Below are 19,122 nucleotides of genomic sequence, written 5' to 3'. Positions count from 1 at the left end.
CATAATTTTTTAGAAATAAAGCTCAAAGCTCTTTTAGGCAATCCAATAAAAAGGACAAAGCAAAATCTCATGTTTGGTCTTCTCTTTGCCCTGGTGGGTACTTTTTTGAAGTATCTGAAAAACTTTGCTGATATTCCCCTTAGCTTAGAGAGGTACAAGTACTGCTATTGGCACTATCATTATGATGCCATATAAATGGTCTAGTCATGGTTCAATGCACAGTTTGATTTGTCATTGACATGATCAAGTAAAGCAAAGAAGTTGAATTTCACAAATCTATCAACAATCTGACTTTTTACACCTGCAGAGATTTGGGAAATGAGTAAATGCTATAAAAGCTTTAATCCTGTTATTAAATTTTCAATTCAGTGGTCAAAATTAGAAGCCCTGTCTCAAGCTGCAAAAACTCTCTGTGAACTTGTTTTGAGAGCTTCTGAAGTATTACAAAAGTTGAAAGCACCCTGAGTTTTATCCATAAGCAGAAGAACAGCATCTCTGCAACACCTCTGCTTGCAAAGATGAGGACCTGGTGTGAGTACATTTCTTTTTTATTCTGGACAACATGTATTAGCAATTCTAGAGTCTGAGGTAGTCACACTAATAAGGGATGAAATGGTAGTTTTGGGGTAGCCGACCATCCCTTTTATCTCCTTGCCTTATTCACATCTTCCTCAGAACAGTTAAATGTGAAATGTTGTATTAAGCAGATTAAGTGACTTGTCTCCTCTTACTGAACTCTGGAGCCACAATTTGTATTTGCAGCTACACCTGAGTGCTGCCAACATCTCAGCTTTCAGAATCCCAGAGGGGCAGCTTGCCCTCTATAGCAGTACTACTGGTCTAGATACTACTGGACTAGACTGTCTTTGTGGAAGGTGGTGTGTTGAAGAGAACAAAACTCTTCAAACTGTTCACTATCCACCACACGTTGGCTGTTGACTGGTCACCAGATTAGTCACAACCAAGTTGCTACTGCAACTGAATCTTCTACAATAAGAAACAGGTAAGCAATGTTGTGCTATTTTTTAATGTCATCATTCCCCTTCCCCCAAGCTTCCAGACAATGGAACATAAAATAGCTGGTGGATTTTTATTTCCAGGGTGGTTAGTCAGTCCTTTTAGTAAACAGTTAAGAAATACCTTTTAGTGTATTTGGCACTATTCCTAGCAAACCTATTTGCTGGTAAGATGCACACCAAATGCTGGAAGCAGGTGACCAAGAGATAAAAAGTGAAAAAACCCACTTTCTTCAGAGAAGTAACTAAAGAAGTAGATCAGGAAAAAGAGAACAGGCTTGAATGAAATAAAGAATGGTGAAATGTATGCTTTAAACACATAATTGGCTGTGTTGCACTAGAAATTTTAAATGTTGCCTACCCTAGTTGTGCTTAAAAGGTGGCCCATCTTTTTCTATGAATGTGTCTCAATGATTTAATGATTTTCACTTTCTCCTTTTTTTTTTTTTTTGTCGGCATTAACATTGACCCAGCCTACTCATCTACTACCTGTTGTGTTAAATAGCATACCTAGAAACCAGGTCTCATCAGACATTTGTGCAACACCTAGCACAATAATGTAAGGACCTAACACAAATTGTGAATAAATAAAATATGGATGCTGTTCAAGTCTCTAGTCATGTTCAGGGGTGATGGAAGGTCAACATAAAATCTAATTTCTACCTGAACTGCTCCTTTTAAAAAAACTACTTTAATAGTACTAAGATTTCATGCTCAATTTTAAAGTTACAGCTGAAAATATTTCCATTAAATTCCATATTGAGGCTTAAATCCATAGTCTTTGTAAAAGGAAAGAATTTTAAACTATTCTTTAATCTTTCAGTGGTGGTTTTGAGATCTGAAACCATCCTTGCTGTCAATAGGTGTAATTGAAAAAAAAAATTATTGTGAAAAGGGGAATCCTCTAGGTTTTCTTGATGAAGAAAGCAAAATAAGGACCCTGGATCTGATATACCATATTAGCAATTTTATTTAGAAGTGTGATTTTTTCCGTGGGTTAAATTGTCACATTGTCAGCAGAATGTATTTGGCTATGTTTTTGGTGTTTTTTTTTTGTTTTTTTTTTTTTTTTTTGTCTTTCAGGCTGAACTTGTTCAGGAAAGAAAACTCTTTGGAATTTCCATTTTCTGAGTCTTCTGAAAAAACTAATTAAAAAAATATGTAAAAATATATAATGACAACCCCACACAAACATACATACACATGTACACACACACACACAGGTACATACATACACTCTTGTTTGGATTCATTACAGGCAAGGGGATTGTGTGGAGCATGATATTGTTTCTTGTGCTAATAAACCAGGAATATTGAGGTTTTGGCCCCAAGCCACTGCCCATTTCTCAGTGCAGCAGTCTCACCCTACTGAGGCGCACAATGTCTGCAAATGCAGAACTGCAGAGCTCTCAGCTTCCCAAAAGCAATAATCCTGACCTAACTGCACCTCCCAGGAGCTTTCCTGTGCCTCAGCCCCATACTGTGGTTAGGCTGGCTTTCTGTAATGCATCACCACCTTACTGACAAATGGTGTGGCCCTCTTTTAATATAGCAAGTTGTGTTTTTCACCTCTTTGAGAAGTGGTGGCCCTACTTTCTCCATTTTCTTCTTTACCGGGACATTTTTCAAGACAGTAGAGACTGCAGAGTACCAAGAGACTTGATTTTAAGAGGCAAGTGACCAAATTAAGCACAAAGGCTTCAATGTTGAGTGTCCTGATTTGTTTATGCTATAACAAGGGAATAGATTCCACTTATTTCAAAAAGCTATTTTGATCAGTCAGTCAGACTAAAAAGAGGATTGCTGCTTTCCAAGACTACTTTTCCTCCTTCTGGCCTCTTCCCGACTTTGTTTCCTCACTACAGACTAAAACGATCACCTTAACTACACAGAGCTGTGCTGGCTTTATGAAGCTATTAGAGTGGACAGACAATATTTTTGTACATGTAAACCCAACAATGATTGTTTCATAGCCATTAGTAATCTTCCCACTAATATGACTGGATTTCATCACAACACCATTGTGCATCAGGCCTTTATAAATGTACATGCATAGAACTACCATCCATTGTCAGACATTGCTGTTCAATGTTTTCAGCACTGCAAGACTGCAGGAACTACAGCAGTCTTGTACAGGAATTTCTTCAGCTAAGGTTATCTCAGAACTGAAGAGTGAGGAGGCAATCTATATTTCCTAGAATCCTAGAATCATTTTGGTTAGAAAAGACCTTTATGTTTAGAAATTCCAACTGTAAACCTAACTTTGCTACATTGACCATTAAACCATGTCCCTGTGAGCCACATCTACATATTTTTTACATAACTCCAGGGATAGAGACTTGTGAAAAATGTGGGAAAAGTGTCAGTCTAAAAACTGTAACCCAAATGAATATATAAATCATATTTCTAAAGGAAATGTCTATATAAGTTCAGTCTATTAATGTTTATGTGATTTCAATCAACTCATGATTTGGCTTGACCATTAACTTTTCTTTTTTTTTTTTTTTTTGAAACTAGCTGAATATTTAGCAATAAATAAATCTATTTTGGCAGTTATGTTCCAGAATTGCAAATCATGCAGAGTAGCAAAGTGACTCATTTACCTTTCAGTATGGTCTGCTTAAAATCCATACCTGTCTACATACAGTTTTGCAGACTTAGCTTTCCGTATGTTTGCTGTTATAGAATATTCTGTGGAGCAAACCTTTCAACTATAGGAAAGCTCCAAGATGGAGTTTACAGCAGGCTAGGGTATATTTAGTATCACGCACTAAAACTGCTGAAGACTGAGAAAAGCTCTTCATGTTTATTATTATCACCACACAGTATAAATCACTAAGAAATGTTATAATGATTAGATCTATAAGGCTACAAAATGCTGGGATGATTACTATGAGGTAAAAAAATCAATACTATCCAGCTGTAAAGATAACTTTTCTGTCCCTTGTACTAATTGCCATCATAGAACTCCACAGTCTATTTCATGAGAACTTTAGCAAGCAAAAGCATCAGAAATTGCATCCATAAAAATAAACTAAAGTTTATAATTTATGTCGTCTCCTACATGTAATTACATTTTGATGTCCCTGATTCATACATTTTAGATCATTGTACTTCTAGTGGATTTTTTTTTTTTTTGGTCGTTGTTTATAGATTCCCAATGAGCAGAACTGAAGAAATACTGAAGATTATTATGTTGTGTGAGGATTTTGTAAAGGGATGTCTCTAATGGAAATACTGCTGTTTTTAACTAGGCAAAGGGCTAAGCAGTATAATCAGCTTGTATGCCCAAACCTGCTGGGGAATAAAGCAAGATCCCACAATAGATCCAAAAGAGTTTTCATACTTTCAGCATCTCAGCTGGAAACCCAGCCAAGTAACACAGAAAAGCAATTATACCTTTTTTTATTAAAACGTTCAGACTATTTCATGTTGTATTAGTTTTTTATTAAAAAAACCCATATAGTCATAGATCTTCAATGCTTATAGATCAGTGGAGTTTTAAATCAGAAAGTTAATGTCTCTGCAGGTGACAAGGGGCAGTGGCACACCAAGTATGTGCCCAGCTGCATGTAAAGTATGTGCAGCCGATGGACATGTAATTCACAACAGCAGTGTACACAGAAACATTCTTCATTTTATTATCAAGGCACTGTAAATATCTTTTGTGAATTAGAACAAAAATAGACAAGGATTAAAAAAGGATAGTGGCTTTTCCAGCTACTATCTCAGTAGTGTAGAGGTTGAGTTGATATTGCTATACTTCAAAAAGTACTGACCCAGCAAACTGTCAGCAAATAACAATTTTCACCTCGTGGAGGCAATTTCTGTTTCTTATAAAATCTTGCTGTTTGTCGCTGTCACCTACTGAACCCAAATGCCAGACTGTGCTCTGTTCTGTGATGTTAAGTGTCATGAAGTGTCTAGTTCAGGATAACTCTGTACAGAGGACATGAACTCCTTATCTGACACAGATTTCTTCTAGACTTCACTAACAGAAGTTATTATTCTCCCAGCTCATGTCTTGGGAGCAGTCATCCATTCTGACTCTCCAACCTCTAGGAGGCATCATCTGTAGAGTCAGCACTTGAATTTTATAGGGAACTTTTTCACCTCCTAGGATAAGGATTTTGAGTCAGATCAACAGGCCAACAGCCTCTTTTGAATTTGCTTAAGCTGATCTACTGACTACTCCTGAATAAAACAGGACAAAAGTTGTTTTTTAGCTCTGAGTTTGTGTTCTATCTCACATTGGACAGATTTTCACCCTTCCCAAACACAATTGTCACACATCTTTAGGAATAGTTTCTGACATGTACAGCATATCCAAACAATGTCCAAATGTAATCTGAAAGAGTAGTTTGCATGAGTCAAGTTTGTGTTAGAGACCATGCTGATATTTAGCCAATGTGGGTGTTTGTGAGCTGTGGACTCTTTAGCAGTATATAGCCACAAGAACCTCAGTTCTGCTGCAGTTTAAACAGATCTTTGAATGGGCACCAATCTGGTCCTGGTCCCAAAGTGCTTAAATAATGAGAATATAAGCATAGCCCCAGAGACCTCAGCTGGACAAAACCTCTCCTTATTGGGCCCCAAGCAACTTTTTTCTGCTCAAAGCATGTCTCACCACAGTTAGTCAAGAGGATTAGTTTGTCCTTCCATGGGTGGTGATGCAAAGAGAAACTTTAGCCTCAAAAAAATTTAATGATGAGAGAATCTTGTGTCAGCAAAACCTAGTGAAAACAAAACTGCATTATCCTAGATGGCATTAGTGCAGATATTACAGTGAGGACAGAGCAATAAATTTCATATCAACTTTGTCCCTCTTTGTTAGCACAGAACTGAAAGTCCAAACATGTTAACAGTCTCTCATTGTAAGGACCAGGGAAAAATAAACTAAAAATGTAGGCTTTCTATATTTGCTCTACAAAAAATGCCAGTAAAGACACTGGAATTCTAAGAAGGTTCCCTCAGTCAAAAATATGTTAGTTCTGGTTCCGGGCCTCCAAGGGCATCCTGTCACCTGGCCAAATGGGGCAATTGCCTTGGGGACAGGGAAACTGTTGATAAAGTTTATACAGCAGTGCTAGCTACGAAAATGCAGAAGGCACAAAATTATTTCTTCAGGGTGATGCACCAGGCAAGGTTCATCCAAGGGTCCTCTGTGAATGGTGTCTTGTACCCCATTGTGCTTCCTAATCATAGAGTAAATTAATCAATGCTTCCATTGTCTAATTACTAGAAGATAATTAGAAACAATAAAAATTACATATACTGGCATAGCTTTCTTTGGCTTACTTATTTCAATGATTAACATATTTTTAGGTTTTTTAATGCAATTAAAATAAACCAATAAGGTAAGGAAAAGTGGCTCATTTTGGCCTCTATAATGAAACTCCTTAGTAGCATAAATGGAGAAAAATGACAAATCTTATGTGAAGGTCTATTTTCCTGCCCTTTTCCAATAGATCATTGGTCAGCTGGTCTTCTGTTTACTTTGTTTTGAAAACTGATATATACAGGGAACAAGTATATATGTTTTGGTATGTCTGCCCTAAAAGAATCTTAAAAAAAAGAAACTGTAGCTCACAGAAGCTTATAAACTAAAAATCAATGCCGATGGGAACAGAACAGAGATAATGTGGACAACAGTAAAGCCAGAAATAAGATGTGAGAACTTCAATTATAGACATCCCTATCTTGTGCTGTATGTTCTATTATTTCTTGTTCAGTCTTCCTGGCACCAACAGTGGTTGCAGGAGAGTAATAGAAACAGAAGTAGCAGCAGGTTGTGTGCTCCTCACAGCATGTGTTGGAAATCGCCTAAATTTTGTTCAATAGTAACAGCTCCCAGATTCCAAATGAGGTGGACAACAAATGGAAGAATGTGAGTCTAAAAAATTCAGTGCTCCTTATGAACAGTAAATTAGTACTATGAAAAAAAAAAAACAAACAAACCAAACCTAATAAAATTCAAAGACTGTGTTTGGGAAGAATTTTCTTTGCCTTCTTTTGGTCCAACATTTTGGTTGGTCCAACATGTTTGGTCCAACATTTTGGCATTTTGCACTAAATTGGAATGACAAAACAAGCAATTTATGATACTTAAATTGTTTTATTTGCTTGCTCCTTGTTGTTTTTGCTTTTTCTTTTTGTCTTTCGACTAGTTACTTACCTAACTATTTCTATACAGTTAGATAGCAGATGTTAAACATGCAGGAATGAAATTCACCATTGGAACCTGCAGGTACTCCCTCCTTAGGAAGAAAAAACCCACAGCATTGTTCTTGGAAGACAACTACTCCTCTATAATATAGATTACAATTTAGTATGCAAACTGTGGTTTTTCTCTCATTGATCCATAGTGAATTAAATACCAGACTCAAAGCAAAGCTTGGGGCCTGTTCTGAAAGTAGGCTGATATTTCTTGTAAGTCAATGTCATAACTGGGAATCTCCTAGAGACAGTTAGCTTTTACTTTAAATTATTATAATTAGTTTTCCTTAGAAAATTAGGAGAGAGTGCATTCTCAAGAAAGAACATTTCAATTTGTTGGATTTACAAGCACTTTATACAAAATAGAAATTTTAAGACTAAAGTCTATATTAACACATAGTACAGACAAGTAGGAGCAGATGTGCAGAATGAAATAGTAATGAGGAACTATTATACAAACATCAATTTCATGCTTTTCCTATACTTCAGGCTCACTGTCTATATTCCATCGGACTGAATGCCTATTGGTGACTAGAGGGCAGGTGGTTTGATCCTGGATCACATATTCCAGATTAATGTCATCCAGAGGGCGGAAGCTCAAGCTCACAGAAATCTGATATATGACCAATGTCCAGATGATTGTCAGAAACGCACTCCTTCCCTGAAGTAAAGCACTTCTGTTGATGAGTCCTAAGCTAAATTTAAGGTTAGGTTAACCTGGCCTGGGTTACCAGCTACAGAACCTAAAACAGTTCAGAGTTCAGTACCAGAGCCTGCAATACTTTGTTTATTTGCTTCTCAGAAGCAGTACTTGAGATAATAAAAGACACTAATTCTGTCATCTGTGACTTGCTTTCTTTTTCCCCTCTTCCCCTTTATGGGAGACATATTGTTTGCTTATGTGGAACCCCAAATGAAAAATGCATTTCTCAGATGGATTTTGTCCAAGATAAAGACTATGTAAATGAAAAGATTTTCTCAGATATTATTCTTACACATTTTATGTGTGCTCTACTGATTTTTGTGTAAATAAAGTTGTGATTAAAATTGTCTAGTCAAAAATATTTTAAATTTTACCAATACAATTAAAAAGTAATTTTAACTTGGAATAGCATTAAAACAAATTTAGAAAGGTAAAATTGAGAGGCAAGGCCTTAAAATACCTTGAAAATCTTATTTCTTGTCCTGGATTAGAAAGACTTCATAATACCTTGTCTGCACTTGCAAATGACAGAGATGGTATTTTTTAAATAGGGGAATCAAGAAAGTGATTTTTGCAGGTGTCTTGCAGCTCTACTTGCTTGGGTTTAGGTGCTTAGAGTTCTTTTAAGAACTTCATAATTAGTGTTTATCATAATAAAATTAATGAGCTTTAAAGAAGTCATATCAGTGAGGGTTTTTATAGAGTCTTAAATATCTACTTCCAGTTTATACAGGGGTTCATGCTTGACCTGTAATTCCACTGGAAGATGCAGGCAATATAGGCTTTTGCAATACTCACAAAAACCAAGCAAACCAGAATGACACAGAGGTAATATGACAAATTATTCTGATTTTCATAGAGATAAGTATTTTCTATTGATCTCTCCACCATTCCCAGACAGTGGACTTAGGTTTATGTGTATGTTAGCCATAATCACACAGACTTCACAAAGAATTATATGTGGTCCATATGGACACCATGTGAGTGTTTTTTGTGCCCATGCAATGATCACCTACCATAAGATAACTTACATTTGGTTTCCTCTGGAGTACATGAAATGTTGACAAAGGGAACAGCATGTGCTGAACATTAATTGGCACCAGACAAACTCATTATTCTCTGAAAGATATTGTTCATCAATAGGGAACCATCTGCATTGTATTTACATAAGTATCTATTGGTTTCTCTTTTAATACCATGCTGGATCTTTGACAAAATAGCAAGATGTTCCTAATACAACCACTTTGATGATACATTCAGTTGAGCAAATCAGGCAGTAAAGATGTACAACTGTGAGTTAATTTTCTGATGGTCAAATTAATTTCAGTCAAAAACAGTATGGAAAAAAATGTAGTAAAACCTAAGAATGTTTGCTTTGGTGAAGTGAGGAGTCCTTCTGGGTCAGAAACCTGTCCCTGGTTGTGACAACTAATATATATTTAAGTAAAGAATATAAGACAAAGACAGTCCCTCTTTCAGCTTTTAATATTTGAATGCTTAGAGATTTCTTTAAAGAAAGATGAGATCTATGGTACTCTATTTGATAGCCCATGATATTTTGCCTACATATGCTTTTTGACATGAATGAAAACATAGTCTTTAGGTTTTTTCAGTTTTCTAGAAAATTTATTTTACTTTGCATAATTATCTTCAACTTCAGCTGTATCTACAGCTGCATTATATATCGGCAAAATGCCCTATGGATCTTATTGTGTGAACTTGAAAAATGCTCATTTAAATGTTGCCTAGTTGGATTCAGTCCTACCCTTCTCTCTGTTGCTGGTATTCAAAGGTCACCCCCAGCTCACTCCACTCTTGTCTAGATAACTTATGAAGTATTCCACTCTTTCCTTATGCAGGTGAATCTCTAAGTCACTCACCTCATGCAGGTGAGACTTTTCTGGCATCAGAAGCCCATCTACCTAACTCTACATCTGGAATTGTAGGTGAGGATTTCTCAGCTACAATTAGTATAGTTTGATAGCAGAGAATTCTTCCTAGTAAGTGTGCCTAAATTTTGTTTTCATCTAAAAAGTATAAGATCCCATAATCATAAATTTTAAAATGAAACCTACCATTTCTGAACCTTTTGATTGAGACTGAGAAAAGAATTTATCACCCCATTTTAGAGAATAGAAAATGCCTCTTTTTTACTGGGTTTATTATGGATTTATATTTTAAGTTCATGTCAGACATGGTGCAAATCATATAGGAAGGTCATGTTGACATTTATTGACATCCTAGTTCACTGGACAGTTGGAAGAAAATTCTTATGAATGAAAAATTACTCTACAATTGGCTAGCACTTTTGTTTTTCTCAAAGAAACTGTACATGACATCTAAAGTTCAATTCTATTGATTAGTTAAATTTTTTTTAGAGTTCACTTTATTGTTAAAAATGTGTATACCCTCTATAGTTCATTGGTTCCTGTCAATTTTTAAGAAATATCCTGATGGTTCCTGAGTGGAAAAAAAAATGTCTGAGGACCCTTTCAAGTTCTTTACTTTTATTCTCCTGGTGCTCAAAAAACAATTCATAATTTTTTTTTTTTTTTGAGAAAGAGCTATAGAGAAAAGTAAAAAATCCCTGTCAATCTGCATTACTTACTGTGACTGTAGAGTGCTAATGAAACAAATTAGATACTGACAAATATTACAGATACAATGATGAGCTACATGGCAGAGTTCACACTGAAAAAAACCCATATCTTAATTAGCAATGAGGGTGCACCAACTATACTTGATAGGCTTGGCATGCTTACATTTGCCTACTATTAAAAGGCATGGCTTTTCATTTAGTACTTGTGAGTGACTTCATTGTGAGTGGTACCTTTTCCTCCTGGCTTAATGTGATCTGGATCAGACATCTTATGTGGTTTACACTACAACTGCACAATGAACTTTGCTGAACTAAAAGAGGAAGAGGCATAGGAAGCAGAGGTTTGGTTGTTTACAGTGCCATATTACAATGTTTTGTTGTGGTGGTGGAACTACAGCTTTGCAGTAGTTCCTCATTTCACTGTTCCTCTCTAATACCTGAGTTCCTAAGCAGAATAACACCTATGCCACAACACTTACACAGAGCTTAACAGGGAAAGTAGCTTGACGCTATTTCGTTTAAATTTGGCATGCTAATAAAAATAACTAACCCAACAATTTCTAAAGCTCAGGTATATCCTTTTGAAACCAAGTAAACGCAAGGTAGTCTTGGGAGCTGTTTTTTGGTCTTACTCATGTACACCTTAGAGTCACAACACGATGTTAATGTAATACTGCACCTTGTCTCCAATCTTCGTACGGACATTATGGAAAGAAGTGTTTTGTCCTAGACTTGCAGGGACAATGCCAACATGTAGAAGATGTTCTTTAATTAGGTCATAACTTTGTCAGTCTAACTCCCCTGGGGATCACCTCCTAGTGTTGCTTAGAGTATAGGTCTTTGTTTCTGTCTGGCACATTTCCATCTCCTAGCAGGTGGGGGGGGTGGGCAGCTGTCACTCTTCACCACTCCAAACCCAATTTCAATTCTTTATTTTGACCCCTACAGTCTTCCCATCTATAGAGGTTAAGAGGTGAGAAAAAAAGAGGTCATTATTTCATTTTCCTGTGTGAAGTGAGAAGTGTTGCTGCATACTGTTATCTTTGCCTGAATATGAATGAGCAGTTGCAAAGAATTGTTGCTTTAACATAGACCTACCTGTTTTAATGCATGTAATTAAATAATGAATATAGCCTGTTAATGGGAATCAAACTACTAAAAACATGCAGGGCTTTCTTACTCAGGGTGAGTTACAGATGCTGATTTCTGCTGCTTCTCCATTACTTCTTTGATACTGTTAAGATTACCTTCAACAGGAGTACTGATGCTAAAAGTTTTTTGCAAAATTTTTAATTTTAATTTAAGAATCAGACCATTCAAGACTTTAAATTATCCTTATAAATTTCTTCTCCCATACAACTGATTTTCAGAAAATTTATGCAAGTCAAAATGTCTACTCCTAGAGAAATTAAAGGGTCTAATTCCTTCTGAAATGAAACTAGAAGACAAACAACTGGTTAAGAGTTTTTCTTACTGCAAAATATTAGAGTGAGGAATCTTCAGAAGGCTCACTCTTGGAATAAAGATAGGAAAAATATCTTTGTGGCCATACCTACTCTCACTGTTGAACTTGTTTTTTTTTGCTAGTGCATGTACTTCTATGCATAAAAAGGAAATGTAGGGCGGGCATTGAGAAACATTTATTTTTGGGAGAAGAAAAATAAATTTACTTATGCAATTTGAATCTGAAGGGCAGAAGTATTGGAGATCTTTTGCAAACAAGGAGGATGGTATGATGTTATTTGCTTTTGGTGGTGTTCATGAGAAGCTGTGTTGCTGATTTTTGTATTTATGTCACAAAGCAAAACTGGGTTGCATTTAAATATAATTTTAGTTTGAGTAGTACAGTCTGCTGGATAAATTGTGAGTTTTAATAATGCCTTGTTTCTCCTTGAAGCATATAAAAAGAGTATAAAACCATAAAATAGAGAAATTGATCAAAATGTTACATTCTGATTCTGTTGTGTCAAACTTTGTCCCGGAGTTCTTGTAAACTCCTTATCAATCCACTGAGTTTGAAGAATATAATGGGAATTTTTAAAATGGATTTTTTTTTTCCCCTACAGCCACTATAATTACTGAAAAATATCAATTCAGACTTGATAAATGATTCTCTATTTACAATATTCAGTGAGTAGAGCAGGTTGCTCAAGGCACCATCCAATATGCCCTTGAGGACTTTCAGGAATGGGTCATCCACAACTTCTCTGGGCCACTTGTTCCAGTGCCTCACCACCCTCAAAACAAAGATCTTCTTCCTCCTAATACCTGGTCTAAACTTACTCTCTCTTGGTTGGAATTTATTCCAAATGTCCTGTCACTACATGCCTTTGGAAAAAACCCCTTTCTATCTTTCTTGTAACTCAGAATCTTCTTGGGTATCAGTTGTGAAGGTGTTTTTATGAATGGATTACAATAGTAGGATGTGCATGTACAAGATATTCACAGATTAATTTTATCAGTCATGGAGAAGTGTAGTAAACGGAGAGCTGAGACACTGCTAATTTTACATTGAAGCTTAAAGTTTATACTGCAAAACATCAATGGCCTCAGAAATTCTCATTGATAGATTTCAAACATGCTTGAAGTTTATTTATCAACAGTGGTATTTGAACAAACAACTCAGAAAAGTATGTGCTGCCCTTGCTGCTTGGATATGAAGTCCTGCGCTGGCTAAGCTGATTCTTTATCAGGAAGCAAGGGCATGCTGCTGTCTTCTAATCCTGCTGACACTTCAAAGCCAGCCTGGTGTGTCCTTCCTGAGGGCAGAGAAACAGGAATTTTGCCATATCACTTCAATTTCCAAGGATGTATATTGTTTTAACTGCCTTCTTCTATCTTCTCCTAAGAGGAAGAATAAGAGTTTATTCTACCCTGGGAGGAGGAACCTCCATACCTCACTCCAATTCTGTCTTGTATTTAAATAATTGTAAAAAAAAAGTAAACAGAAATGTGCTTTCATTTCATTAGCTGTTTCTCATTACTTGTAGTGCAGTAGAAAGCTCAGAGGCAAAGAGAAATCCCAGTGCCTATACCTGCTGATTACATATCACAGTGAAGGTTTAGATACAGCAGTGCTCTGCTACTCTGGCAGAGCTCTTGTGGATTCTGCAGCATGAAAAATAAGGCCACTGACTCTTTCAATCTGTTAAGGGCCTCTGTCTTAACATTTTCCATAGGCTGTATTTTCCTGTAGCTATCTGCAAGTCTTTCATCATACATGTTGTCTTGTTCTTACTGAACCTTGGGAGCTGTAAAATTTTGAAATAAGGGGTATTTCATCTGTGCAGCATAAGTAGGATTGGAGATGAAAGATCTAAGTGCAGTTTAAAACAGCATATCTGATACTTTAGGAGAGAAATGATAATACAAGTTAGGCCTGAGGCCCCAAAACCTTTGGAAAACATTTTAAAATGTGTTTTTTCTTTTGCAAAGTGAAAAAACAACCAAGTAAACCTGCTATTTTCTATTTCTGGAGAAAAGAGCTGACAACAAGCGTGGCTGGTGTATTCCCTTTCTGCAGCAGTATCTCTTCCCACAATACCTTATCCATGTCATGTCCCTCCTTTCTTTTAAAGTCCTGCTCCCCTTTTTCTCATAAGATTGTTTCCCTTTATCCTTTCCTTACGGGAAATTCAACATCCCCTTCTTCCACCTTTCCTGACACAACAGCACCCACTCAGTTGTACCTGCCTCCATATAATGTGTACCAGCTGAAACTCCCAGGAAGCTGTGGATTTTGCCAACTGTGATTAGATGGAAATATTTTCTTATTAGAGGGTCTTCTGATTGGGACATAGGCTGGGGTGGGTGAAACAGTGTTCAGTGCCTCTCAGGTGCTGGGAGATAAATGCATTGCTTTTGAGGTCATCCGTAGAAAACTTATGTAGGTCTGTGCAAGACTGAAGGCTAACTGAGGTACAGAGACATACATGGCTGAAGGGTGGATTCCTATCCCTTTGTTGGGAAAAAAGGGAAATTAGTAAGACAGATGGAACTGAGCATGGATGGAGACAGTCTTTATTCAGAGAGGTTGGAACTGAGAAGTTCCTACTGAGATTTTGGAAATGCAAATTTCCAAAGGCACAAGTTCTCAGAGCTGCGCGGTGCCAAAGGAGAAATGTTAAGCTTTGAAATGTTTTTGATTCCTATGCATCCTCACACATTTTTGGTTAAGGACAGCACTGCAGAACATTTACCATTGGTAGTGTTTTGCAAACAGCTAAAAAAATTTGATAAATTTGCAAACAGCTTACAACAAAGCAACCATAATGATTACCAGACATGCTTTTCTACTTACTGCATGCCATATTAGCAGTAGAATATCCAGAACATACTACTGTAATCTTCTAGAAAGGAAATGTTTTGAGAGTTTTAATGATGTTTTAGCATGTAGATGTTTTAATGTGTATCAGGATTGAAGCCTGATACTGAGATTGTATTGATGGCCTTTAAAGAAGATAAAATATTATTACTAACATTAAAATTACTAACATTCCTGAATATCTCTAGGATTTTTTTAGAGTGAATGGGTATTTTTCAATTTGACACCAGAGTCCTCTCACTTTTTAATGTAAAAATATTAATTCAAAGAAAAGTAGCACTGAACACACACTTTAGGAGTTGCAGTAGTTCAAACAAAATAAATTGTGCCCTTGCACACACAAACTAAGGACCTTACTTTTTGTTGCCTGTCAAATGTAAGGACATTGCAAGTTTTAAACAGTGGGTCTGCTCCAGCTGTAGGAACATTTCTCTTCATCTGTTGCTGCCTTTGCCACACTCCCATCAGAGATTCTTGGCAAATATATTTCTAGTAAAAATTTGCAGACAGCTAACTCCTTCAGATCGTTTCTGTTCCTCAGATATGCTGACTTTTCTGGGCCCTCTGCAAAAGACATCCCTTTAGACTCAGAATATTCTTACTTCCAATAAAGGAGAGTATGTGTCCAGCTGTGTGTCTGCCTTCTTGAGCTTCAGGCTGATTCTTTAACTTAATGTTAATGGGTCAATAAATTCCTTATGGTGGTTAGAGACTTTCAGTGTTCATATTCAGTCCAGCTAAACACAATTAATGACACAGAAACCATGATAAAAATAATGTTTGTTTTGGTTTTGTTTTTGTTTTGAGGAGGATCAGAAATCTAATTGTCTTACCCTCTGCTCCCATTCTTGCACAATGGAAAAGTTGGAATGGTAATTATTTTCTTCCAAAAAAAGAGCTGACCTGTCACTTACTGCACATTAAGGACTGCTTAAAACCTTCGCTCCAGTCATATTTGAATAATGTAATACTGGTTCTTGTTATAAACCTACAGCTATTTGAAGGCTGTTTTGCCAACCACTGGATACTGCAATGTGCTCTATGGGCCTGGTTATGAGATCCTGAACTTGTACCAGTCAGTAACAAACCTTACTCAGCATTTTTGCAATGCATTCAAGGAATAATGAAAGAGCTTAATAGAAAAACTCACTTTCTTTTGTTAGATTGAAGAGAGAGATTATTTTTTGACAGTGCCATTCAGACAAGGACTGAGTGATTTCCAGAAATTTACAAATATTTACAAATATATGTAAACTTATAAATATTTTCAGCTTAAAATGTGTTATACAAAACTATATAGGTTTACACAAAATAACCTGGTACTTGAGCTCTGTAAAACTATTTATTAAAAGAGCTATAATTTGTGAGGAAGATGGAACTGGCAGTTTACCCACAGAAGGGCCTACCCTATGTTGTCAGGCAGGTGAAATCTGATATATTGCTATGACTAAATGTATACATCTATAAGGTGAGGGGGCAGCTTAAAAAACTCAAGATGGAAGCTTTTCCAATATTTTCTTGATTTTATGTGCATCACCTGAATTTCTTGCTTAAATAGAAACTTCTTTGTCCAATATAATTATTAAAATCCTGTTTATGGGCAAAAAGATAGTACACCGACATATAAAGGGAGGATTTATTTTTAGTAAAAATGAAATCTTAGCAGTCTAATTAAAGAATAATTGCTAATCAAATTGTTAGCCAAAGTTATTTGTAATTTTTTCAAAATACAATCCAAGGGGAAAAAAAAATCAATTAAAATTGTTATCATATCAGTTTCTATCCCTCATCAAGGTGTTATGTCCCATATTCACCTGCTGCTTTGGTCATTGAAAAAAAAAAAAAAAGTTGTTCATGTTACCAGTTTCTTCTTTCTCACTGTAGGGCCCACCTGGAGTAATTTTAAAAACTTGCTGATGGGTTTTCACACCTTTGCTCTTTCTTCACTGGTGTGCAGCTACATGTTACACCTGAATTTACTATGAATGGCATGATGGTGTCATTTATATTTCTTAGATACTATGTGTTTATTCTTCTTGTTAATTCTAAAAATAGGTTTATATTTCTATTAATTCACCACTGGCAAATTGGTTATAATCATAAGGTTTCCAGTGCCAAGCCCATATCCTACTTCTTATCACCTTAATTTCATTTTGCTAGACAAATTGCTGGGTAAAAGTCTCACCAGCCTAAAGCAATATTTTTAAGTCAAGTAAGGTTGAAAAAAATGGTCAGTTGAAATTCTTATAATTAGTTGCCCTTTTTAACCTAATTTTTACTAACTGCCAGAACAGCTGGCTTTGTTTGAAGTCATATCTCTTTGAGCTGGTTTTTGCTGCTCAGCAACACCAACAATTTTATTGCATTTTTACTATGCAAGGAAATATGAAAAAGAAACAACAACCAGTCTTTTTGTTTTGACACTTTTTTTCCCTATTCTTTTGTCTGTTGCATGAACAAAATACAGTTTCAGAGCAAGAAGCAATTTTGGCTTCCCTCTGGAGGACAGTTTGCTGAAATTATGTTGGCCTGAATTATTTCATTTCTAGAATATACTCACTTATCTGGGCTTAGATGTCCGCAGAGTTACCTGTTCCTTTGTTTGCCTCCTCTTTTCTGCAACCATTATGACATGGCTTGGTTTTGAGAACTGTGCCAATTACAAAAATAATTCAAAAGGCACCTTAATAACCGTGATTTACAACTGATTGTTTTTGGTTGGTAACTTCTTAGAAGACAATAGAAAATGAGGTTTATCTATGACTAAGTAGGATCCTTATTTTTCCAAAAAGCAAGGAGTCAATAGCAGGAAAGAGTAAAAGATAAATAGGAAAGATAGGAAGGGAGGAGCTCTTGTTTTTCTGCATGTGTAGAGGTGATGTTTAGTTTCCCTTTCTGTTTAGTTTTATCAGTGTGCTGGTTGACTTTAAAGAAAGTCATATGGTTTGTGTGCTAAAATCTCAAGTGTCATTTTAAACTGGAATATATTTCCATGCCATTCAAAGTCTGAAGCTATTCTGTTATGTTTAACTTGTTCTATATAGAAAGACTATGGCAATTTGTTAATTCTGAGAAGAGTCTGATGATTGGCACAGACACACTTATCAGAAAGGTGTTTTCATTTGCTATCAAAGCTCTCATCTCCTCAGCCTGAGAAAATCTTAAATCTCAACTCAGTTTCAGCTAATATAACCTGTATAGATAATTTATCTCAAAACCTTGTCATTTAATACCATACTTATAAGTCAAGAATGGCCCTGTTCTTTTGCTACCAGAAATCTGGATATAACAGAGCAGTCAGAGGACCATATCTGCTTGTAGGCCTTATATTTTGATGCATTTTTTTTGTGATGCTATGATACCATATGTTACAGAAGGACAGGCAACAATTGAAATGGAGGAGAAAATCTATTAATTCTTTTTTTTTTTCTTTTTTGAAATTTAAAAAACACTTTCTCTTAAGACAGGTAGACCTCACCCTAGAAGAAAAATTTGAAAGAAATGCTATCAGACAGTTGTGTCGCATGAGGCATTTTGTTTCAGTTCTGCAGGAATGATGAAGTGGCAGGAGAATTCTATTCAATCCCACACCAGAAATGTACTTTCAGACTACACTGATATTCCTGGCTAGGCAAAATTTTCACCAAACTTGCTCTTCCTTCAAAGTTTATCAATGTTGCTTTTTTTTTTTTTTTTTTTTTTGAGTCTCATCTAGAGTTTCTGAAGAAAAAAAATTCTTTATCCATGACAGCAGTCAGGAAGATTAAAACCCACTAGTAACTATTAAGGGTCATTGCTCAGTGGAGGAGGTATCTAATCATGGGTGGTGCTGAGTGAAATAACATTAATGTGACACATGCAATTACCCATCTAGACTTACAGCCCACTGCAGTAAACCTTTTTCAGTAAATTTAAGGATCTTTTTAAAAGGCCTCCATGCTTCTTATTGTTGCCCTGATTTTTAAAATGTTACATTTTATTTTATAGTTCTTTTGAAAGTTTTAAAGTTCTCATAGAACTTCTTTAGCCTTATGATAATGTTTGCATATTTGAGAGTCAGAGTTCCCACACAATTTCATGTTTAAATAGAATAGTTTACATATTTCCATGTAGGTGGAGAGAAGTGATTGATTGATCTTTAGACCAGTGTAGTTGGAGAGGTAGTAATTCCATCCTCCAATCCTTTAGAACTCTATAAATACCAGATGTTTAAATAAAACTGGGTCTTCTTATTTTAGTATAAAGTCTAGCTTGGGTATTTTAA

Source organism: Taeniopygia guttata, chromosome 1A, assembly GCF_048771995.1.
Source record: "Taeniopygia guttata chromosome 1A, bTaeGut7.mat, whole genome shotgun sequence".
Classification (NCBI taxonomy): Eukaryota; Metazoa; Chordata; class Aves; order Passeriformes; family Estrildidae; genus Taeniopygia; species Taeniopygia guttata.
The sequence above is the reverse complement of the archived record's forward strand: the minus strand, read 5'-3'. Positions refer to the sequence as shown.